Source organism: Rhinolophus sinicus, chromosome 5, assembly GCF_057876585.1.
Source record: "Rhinolophus sinicus isolate RSI-liver-muscle chromosome 5, RSI-T2T, whole genome shotgun sequence".
In the NCBI taxonomy this organism is placed as follows: Eukaryota; Metazoa; Chordata; class Mammalia; order Chiroptera; family Rhinolophidae; genus Rhinolophus; species Rhinolophus sinicus.
The window spans coordinates 9,994,342-10,002,500 of NC_142505.1; positions in this window are offsets into that span (position 1 = coordinate 9,994,342).

An 8,159-nucleotide genomic window follows, 5' to 3' on the forward strand; every position below is an offset into this window, starting at 1 on the left:
TAGAAATCTTCAAACCAAGACAGACATCTCCTTCCTAAGAATCACTCTTTCCCTCTCATAAAAAGAAAATTTTAAAAGAGTTCTGACTTTCGGTTCCTTTGAGCAAGATTTTGTGAAGGAAACTTTTGGGGAAGAGATCTAGTTTTCAACATTAGATGTTACAATTTTTATAAGCGTGTCAAATCTTGCTTCCAAAAATCTGGCAAGGCTCTCAAGTTTCCATTTAACTCCTTTCCACCCCATCCTGTGTCACTTTTGATAATGACCTCTCCTCCATCGAAGTGAGCACGTTACATGAAGACAGTCAGCAGGGGAGGGTGTAAATGGGACGCTTTCCTTACCCATCTACACCCATCTACACCAATCACTGCTCAGGTGCTGCTCTGAGAGAAACTGGAGATCCTTAAGTCAAAAGGAAGAATCAGAATATAGAACAAGTGCACGTCACCAGCAGGAGAAGATTGGGGCAGAAGGTAGACTAGAGAAATGATTTTCCTCAGTGCCTAGAACATTAGAGAAGTTTGAAAGGCAAGTCCTCACCCTCATGTTAGATCTACGTTTAAGACAATTTGGCATAGAGATGGCTAGTTCTCAGCATAATATATTGCCAGTACCCACATCAAAATTGGGTTTTATTGATTTGGTTTTGGTCACAAGTTTTTGACCATTTTCTAGGCTGTCTGATAGACATTCTCTTAGTCAGAGAAGGCTCAAAATACCTCACAAAGAACGAAGTCCATTAAAGAAAAAAAGACTTTATGCTATTGGGTCCCGACCAAGAGAGCAGGCCTAGGTTTTGTGAGCTTTGATTGAAGTGACTAAGAATTAAGGGGATTGTTTACTCAACCCCCGCCCCCACAGCCTCCTCCTACAGCTAGAACCTCTGTAGAGTTGCTCAATTTCACCTCCTACACCTCATCAAAAGCCCTTTGTAAGGCTGCAGCCCCTTCCCCATGCAGGCACGGAAGAGTCTCCCCATGTTTGGACTCAAGCTTCATGCTCCCTCTCCCTCACTAGTGAGCCTGCTCAGAGCACTTGTCTTCTTGGCAGCTCCGCCCACCTACACCTGCCGACCTCAAGACTAGAAGCTCTGGCTCAGCCTGGCTTTTATGAGACCTTCCTGCTGGTTGGCTGAGCCGTTTCAGCTGAATGCGTGGCAGCGTGGCGCTTGTTACTGATCCGGTGCTGGGTGAACTCCGAGCTCGTCTTTCTTCCCCCTTCTCCTCCTTTCACTGTCGATGCCCATAAGAGGGAATTGTGTTCCATAGTTTAATGTTGAAATTCTCATAAAGGCAGGACTGGTTTCCACTTGTGAAATCGTGTGAAAATCATGTTTTTAATTGTGAAAAAGAGCATCCATAGATCAAGTGAATATTTTAATCCGTAATTGTAAAACAAACACCTCTGTGATCACCGCGGGGCGGGCGACAAAGGGGACACTGCCCAAGGATGAGAAGCTCCTCCCCCTCCCATCCTGTCTCCAGCTCCCAAACGTTTCTTGTTTCCTTCGCAGTCTTACTCCCTCTGCATCTCTTCCTAAATGACTTACTAAAGTTTTGGCTCTTTTTGAACTTTATATAAATGGGTCATACTGTATGAATTTTTTGTCATCCCTTCATTTTATGTTGCCAATATTCATGCATCCATTCTGTTGCTTCAGTTTGGTCGTTTTCATTGCAGCACAATGTTTTCATGTATTAATGTAGCCCAACTTACCCATTTTTATTGTTGATGAATATTTACTTTGCATCCAGGTTTTGAACAGGTCCTTGGGAAGCCCCAATGGGGACAACGGCAGTCACTGAGCAGTTCTAAACGTGTGATTGTTTTGTCCATCACCTGTAGCCCTCCGCAGACATTGCGAACAAACTTATTACCCTCCTGTGGAGGGCACAGATTGTATTGTATATCCTTTGAATGCATGGGTCACTTGTGTTGTTCCTAAAACCGAAATTGGTGTGAAGACATAACCACCTTGAATTGTTCCTATTAATTGTTTTCCTTTGTGCTTAACTGGTTTAAATGTTTAAACTGATATAAATTCTAGGCTTTAACCTCAGAATGGACACACTGGAATTCTTCTCCAATAGTGAGGTCTACCTTGGCAAGAGAGGGTGGACCTAGTTTGTGCATGATTATCTTTGGATGTCACTTAAAAATGTCCGCAATAGGCAAATCCGTAGGAACATAAAGTAGATTGGTAGTTGTCTAGGGGTGAGGTGGTTGGGAGGAAATGGGGAGTGACTACTAATGAGTGTGGGGTTTCCTTTGGGAAAGATGGAATGTTTTAAAATCAATTGTGGTGATGGTTGCACAACACTGAACATAATAAAAGGCATTACCTTTCCTTTAGCAGCAACCCTAAAGAGTAAGGAATTTGGATCATTTTCAAAACCAGCAATAACATATTCATAGTTTGAATCTAACTTAATAATAGCAAATGCATATGCAGTGCTTGTTATGAGTATGTACCATGCTCAGTGCAGTCTTTACATATAAAAACTCATTAAATCCTCACAACAGCCCTATAAAGTTGATACTAGTATTATCCCCATTCAACAGATGGTGAAACTAAAACTCAAAGAGAGATTATGGGAAAATGACCAAACCAGGTTAAAAAGCCAGATGGCCAGCTTCAGAATCAGGCTTTTAACCACTAACTTATGCTGTTCAATTATTATTTATTTAGAAATATTGGTATATGGCTTTCATCAGGATAAGAGGAAACCCATAAGTTGGTGGCTAACACATTGGAGTGGATTTCCCTAAAATTCATTCAAAGTAAAATCTGAAATGTACAACAAAATTATACTAATAGCAAACACTATCTAATAATAGCAAAATATGAACTAAATAGTTTTCTAGAGCTCTTAATATATATTAACTCATTTAATCCTCACAAAAACTTTATGGAAAGGGTACTACCATTATGCCCAGTTTACAGATGGATAAACTGAGGACCAGAGAGGTAAAATATTAGCGTAAGGATACACAGTTTAAAGTGCTTTACAAGTGTCCCCTTAATTCTTTCTAGCTACAAACCATTTGTTCTCTATAAAAATTCAAGCTTTTTTCCACATGAATCATTTCATTTTACTCTCAAAATAAGTGTATCAAACTGTTCAATAAGTTAGAGTTCAATTTTCTTTAGCAGTTAAAGTGTATTTTCTATTTTAGACCATTAGGAAATAACAGGTTTCTTGACACTATCTGAAAATAGAGCATTCCTATGAAATCTTGCATAAGCCAAAATGGTATAAAACAAAGAAGCAATTACCTTAGGGCACATCCTGCTAGCGGATGCACCACATAAATCAAGATAAAACACAGGTGCTCATACAGTTCAAAGCTATAGCAGTTTGATTCTGACCTGCTGGGTGTAATTCCTGGGAAGGAGCTTGGTGAACCACTCTCACTGTTTGGGGTGCGAGCTACCTCTAAAACGGCTCACTACAAAACAAATGCCGAATGCTATTTTTGCTTTTCATGTTTTTTTGGTAGAAGTGAAAATCCTCTTTGGATTTTTTTTCAGTTAGCAAATGTAGGTCTTTCGTGTACAGCAAACTTTGAAAAGCAGGGGATACCAGTAATTAAGAGTTTTTCAGCACTCAAAATTCCAAATCACTTAGTTGAAATGAAATCATGGCAATTGGCAGCAACACTCACAAGTTGGGTTGCAGGTCCCAGGAGGAGATGACGGATGGTATCCCCAGATGGTCAGTTCAGACAGAGGAAGTAAATAGAAATGCTTCAAACCCAACCAGGAGGAAGACTGGGGTTGCATATCCCTTCTGCTCTTGGCTCTGGCCTTCTTTTGGGTGCCAGGCAGTTCAAGGGAATTGCTTAGGGAATTTAGGTGAGTTGGGCCCTTTGAAGTAAGGAAGAATGAGTGGAGCTGAAGACAAGCTACTGCTTGATTGTTGACACAAAGAAGGGTCAAGGACACAGGTCAGCTCTACTCTCCCAGGCTAGAAAGCACACAGTCTGAGGTGGACTTCTCCTTGGGCAGGCTGCTACCTACTGTGAGTATGTTGTTCAGTGTACAACCTGCCCCACCATACACCATGGCACTGCTTGTAAGAAATGCACTTGGAAAAGTTTCTTATTGAATGGATCTAATTATAAACAAGCCCACCAGATATGATTTTCAAGATATGGAACAACTTTATTCCCTTCAACTTTTGTTGTCAGTTTTATTGCAATGGGTTTAAAAAAAAATAACAGCTTTATTTAGATATAGTTCACATACCATACAACTAACCCATTTAAAGTATACAATTCAGTGACTTTTATTATATCCAGAGTTGGGCAACCATCACCACAGTTAATTGTAGAATACTTCATCTTGCCCAAACACTTCCTATTTCCTCCAACCACCCCAGCCCTAGTCAACTGCTAATCTACTTTCTGTCTCCATGGATTTGCCTATTCTGAACATTTCATATTAATAGAATCATACAATATGTGATCTTTTGTGTCTGGCTTCTTTCACTTAGCACTTTTTTAAGATTCACCGATGTTTTAGTGTGTATTAGTACTTTATTCTTTTTGTATTGCTGAATAATATTCCATTGCATGTATATAATGTGTCCATTCATTAGCTGATGAATGTTTGGGTTGTGTCCACTGTGGGACTACTATGAATAATGCTGATTTGAGCATTTGTGTACAAGTTTTTGTGTGGACATGTGTTTTTCTTTCTGTTGGGTATATACCCAGAAGTGGGATTGATGCATTTTATGGTAACTCTATATTTAGCCTTTTGAGGAATTGCCAGACTGCCTTAGAAAGCAGCTATATCATTTTGCTTTCCTACTAGCAGTGTATGAGGATTCCAGTTTTCCACATCCTGGCCAACAATTTCTATCCATCTTTTTGATTCTAGCCATCCTACTGGGTGTGAAGTGATATCTCATTATGATTTTGATTTCATTTCCCTGATGACTAATGATATTCAGCATCTTTTCAAGTACCTATTGATCATTTGCATATCTTTTTTTGAGAAATGTCTATTCAGATACTTTGCCCGTTAAAACAATGGGCTAATTTTTCATTTTATTATTGAGATATAGGAGTTTGTTTTTTTAAGATACTCTAGATACAAGTCTCTTGTTATATATATGATTTGTGCAATTTTTCTCCTATTCAATGGGTTGTCGTTTCATTTTCAAAATTTTAATTTTGGTGAAGTCCAATTTTTCTTTTCTTTTTCTTGGTAGCTTGTGCTTTTGGTGGCATATCTAATCTGAGTTCATGAAGACTTACCCCTGTGGTCTTCTGAGTTTTGTGGCTGCAGCTGCTACGCGCAGGTCTTTGATGGCGGCTTTGTGAATGACAGGCTCTCGGATGTGCCGTGTCTTTGCCCTGCACACCCTCTGCAACCCTGCACACCCTCTGCAACCCTGCACACCCTCTGCAACCCTGCACAGCAGCTCTGACTTGGGAGAACCTGGTGTTACAGCGGATCTGTAAATACTTGTGCTGTGCCTTAGAATGTGCGAGGCACTGCCCTTGTGTGGAGGCTTAGGCACGGTTTAGGTGAGGTGCAGCTGCAGCAACTGATTTCAATAACTAGGTATTGAGCACTGTCGTGTGGCAGACCCTGCTTGCTGTGCCATTTGTCACGCGGGGCAGCCTGCGGGGTCTCTGGTGCTGCTCCCCACATAAGAATGCAGGATATGGTAAAGCCAAAAAGGAACACCCACAGAGCCATAGATGGGGGAGTCATGCCACTATATTCGCGCTGGCGGCATCCGCCTCTCTGCAATCTGCTCTTGCCAGCTCATCCACCATCTTCTTACTAGCCCCCATCTTCTGCTAGCGTAGCCACAGCAGTTATATTAGTGGCCAATGGCTCACTGGTTACAGCTGATGGCCAACTATCCACAGCTGATGGCCATCCAATCACAGTTGATGGCCATTTACTACCTGAGCCAGCACCTTTCTACGTGAGGCCGAGAGCCTGGAAACTGCACTTTGGGGCTCTGTCCCCGCAGGCACCTAGTACATGGCATGCTCTTCTGGGGACACTAAAATGAGTAACACATGGTCCTTGTTCTCAGCGAGCTTAGACTCCAGTGTGAGATGGACAAATTGACAGTGACAACTATTGTGTCATTCAGCCATCTTTGTGGGCTACTGCCACTTCAATGATAAAGTCAGGGTCCTTTGCCCAGCAATCGCCTCAGCCCCTTTCCCAGCTGCCCCAAATATGCACACTGTTTAAGCCTAAGCAGTATCCCCAGGTCCCTGCTTCCAACACCCCTAATCCCTGCCCTATGGAGAAGTTATGGAGCCACCACTGTTTGTAACAGACACAGGCTCAGAGTTAGGGTGTTCGGTGGTGTCCTAGACAAATCAGAGAGCAGACAGCCTGTGCTGTAGAGTCATAGAAAGTACTCCCGAAAGTGTAAGGTCCAGCTGGGCTGTGCAAATTTTGGCCCTGACTAAGGGTTTGTGTGTTACTCCTTCAAGGGTGGAGCATGGAATACTTACCTTGTTATTAGCTGGGTGCTTGATACAAATGTAAAGTTGCAAGCCACTGACTCAGAATCCCTTGGGTGGAACCCAGCAACTTGCACCTTACTAAGTTCCCCATGTACAATGAGGTCTGAGAACCCCTACTTAACCCATGCTTCCAAGTGCCATTTGGGCAGTAGTTTCTCCCTATGGCACATTAGGCTCCAGGGAAGGACCCTGTACTTCCTGAAAACAGCCACTCCAAGTTTGCTTAAGAACCCACCTAGCATATTCTTTGTAGTCCCAGATGTGTTGATTGCTTATTAGAAACCTCTCTCAGGTGAGGCAGCTGAGTAGAATCGTGGATTCCCTCTTGCTCAGGTTTCCCTGAGTAGAAAAGCCAGTTGGAGACTATAAGAGCTCAGTCTGTGCCTAGGGTTGGTTTTGAAGCCTGCTGCTTGGGAAGCTGTGACCGGAGCTTTATGACCTCTGGAAGGTAAGCTCAGGACAAACAAACGGATTTGTAGGAAAAACTGAGCCTCCAGGAGTGGTGGAGAGCCAGGGTCAGCTGCGTGTCTCCCTGTCTCCCTCTGTGCATTTAAATTGCTCTCTGGAGAATATGGCTCCTGGCCACTGCCCATCCATTCAAACTTTGCTCTGAAGAGCCACAAGGTTCTATGTAGTGAGGGGGAAGAGTAGAGTCCTAAGCCAACTGTTGTTGTTTCTGTGGGGTGTTTGAGGAGCCCCACTGTCATGCAGGGATGTCATGAGGGGTCTCTGATCCCGCTCCCCACATAAGAACGCAGGACATGGTGAGGCCAAAAAGGAACACCCACGGAGCCATAGGTAGGGGAGTCACACCACTACATTCTCACTGGTGGCTGGGTTGGAGACACAGGAAGGAGGAGCCACACTATCTGCAACCCACCGTCCACTTCTCTCTGCCAACCAACCAACCCCACTTGCTAGCTGCAACCCGCCGCGCCAATTGCAATCCGCGCTTGCCAGCTCAGCCACCATCTTCTTGCTAGCCCCCATCTTCTTGCTAGCCCCCATTTTCTGCTAGCGTAGCCACAGCAGCAGTTGTATTAGTGGCCAATGGCTCACTGGTTACAGCTGACGGCCAACTAGCCACAGCTGATGGCCATGCAATCACAGTTGATGGCCGTTTACTACCTGAGCCAGCACCTTTCCACGTGAGGCCGAGAGCCTCGAAGCTGCTCTCCTGGCTCTGTCCCCACACCCACCTCAGGGACTGGTGATTTGCAATTGCTTCAGTGGAGTAACTTTTGGTTCCAAGCTATTCTTTTGTATTTTAGCTTTATAACTTTCCCAAAATTACGCAGACCTTGAATTTTAGCTTTGTTTTTAAGTCCTAAGTAGGAGGAAATCCTCCCTCTAACATTAGGATTGTCCCTAGAATGCCCTGGGGCCTGGGGTTATTTAAGTCGTGCTGCCTGCCCGGGATAATGGCGCTTGAAAGGAGGCTGGGCTCTTGGTATATCGCATGGGTCTTTGAGGCTTTACTTAGAAACAGAAGTTTGAAATTGAATTGTAGTGATCAGAAGAAAGAAGTAAAATGCAGGCCATGTGGGGCGTCCGGGACTTTGTTGCCTTACCCAAGGGAACAGGCCAGTCCGTAACAGTGACTACTGAATCACCATGGCAACACCCCAGCGTTTTAATTCTGGTGGTGGCTA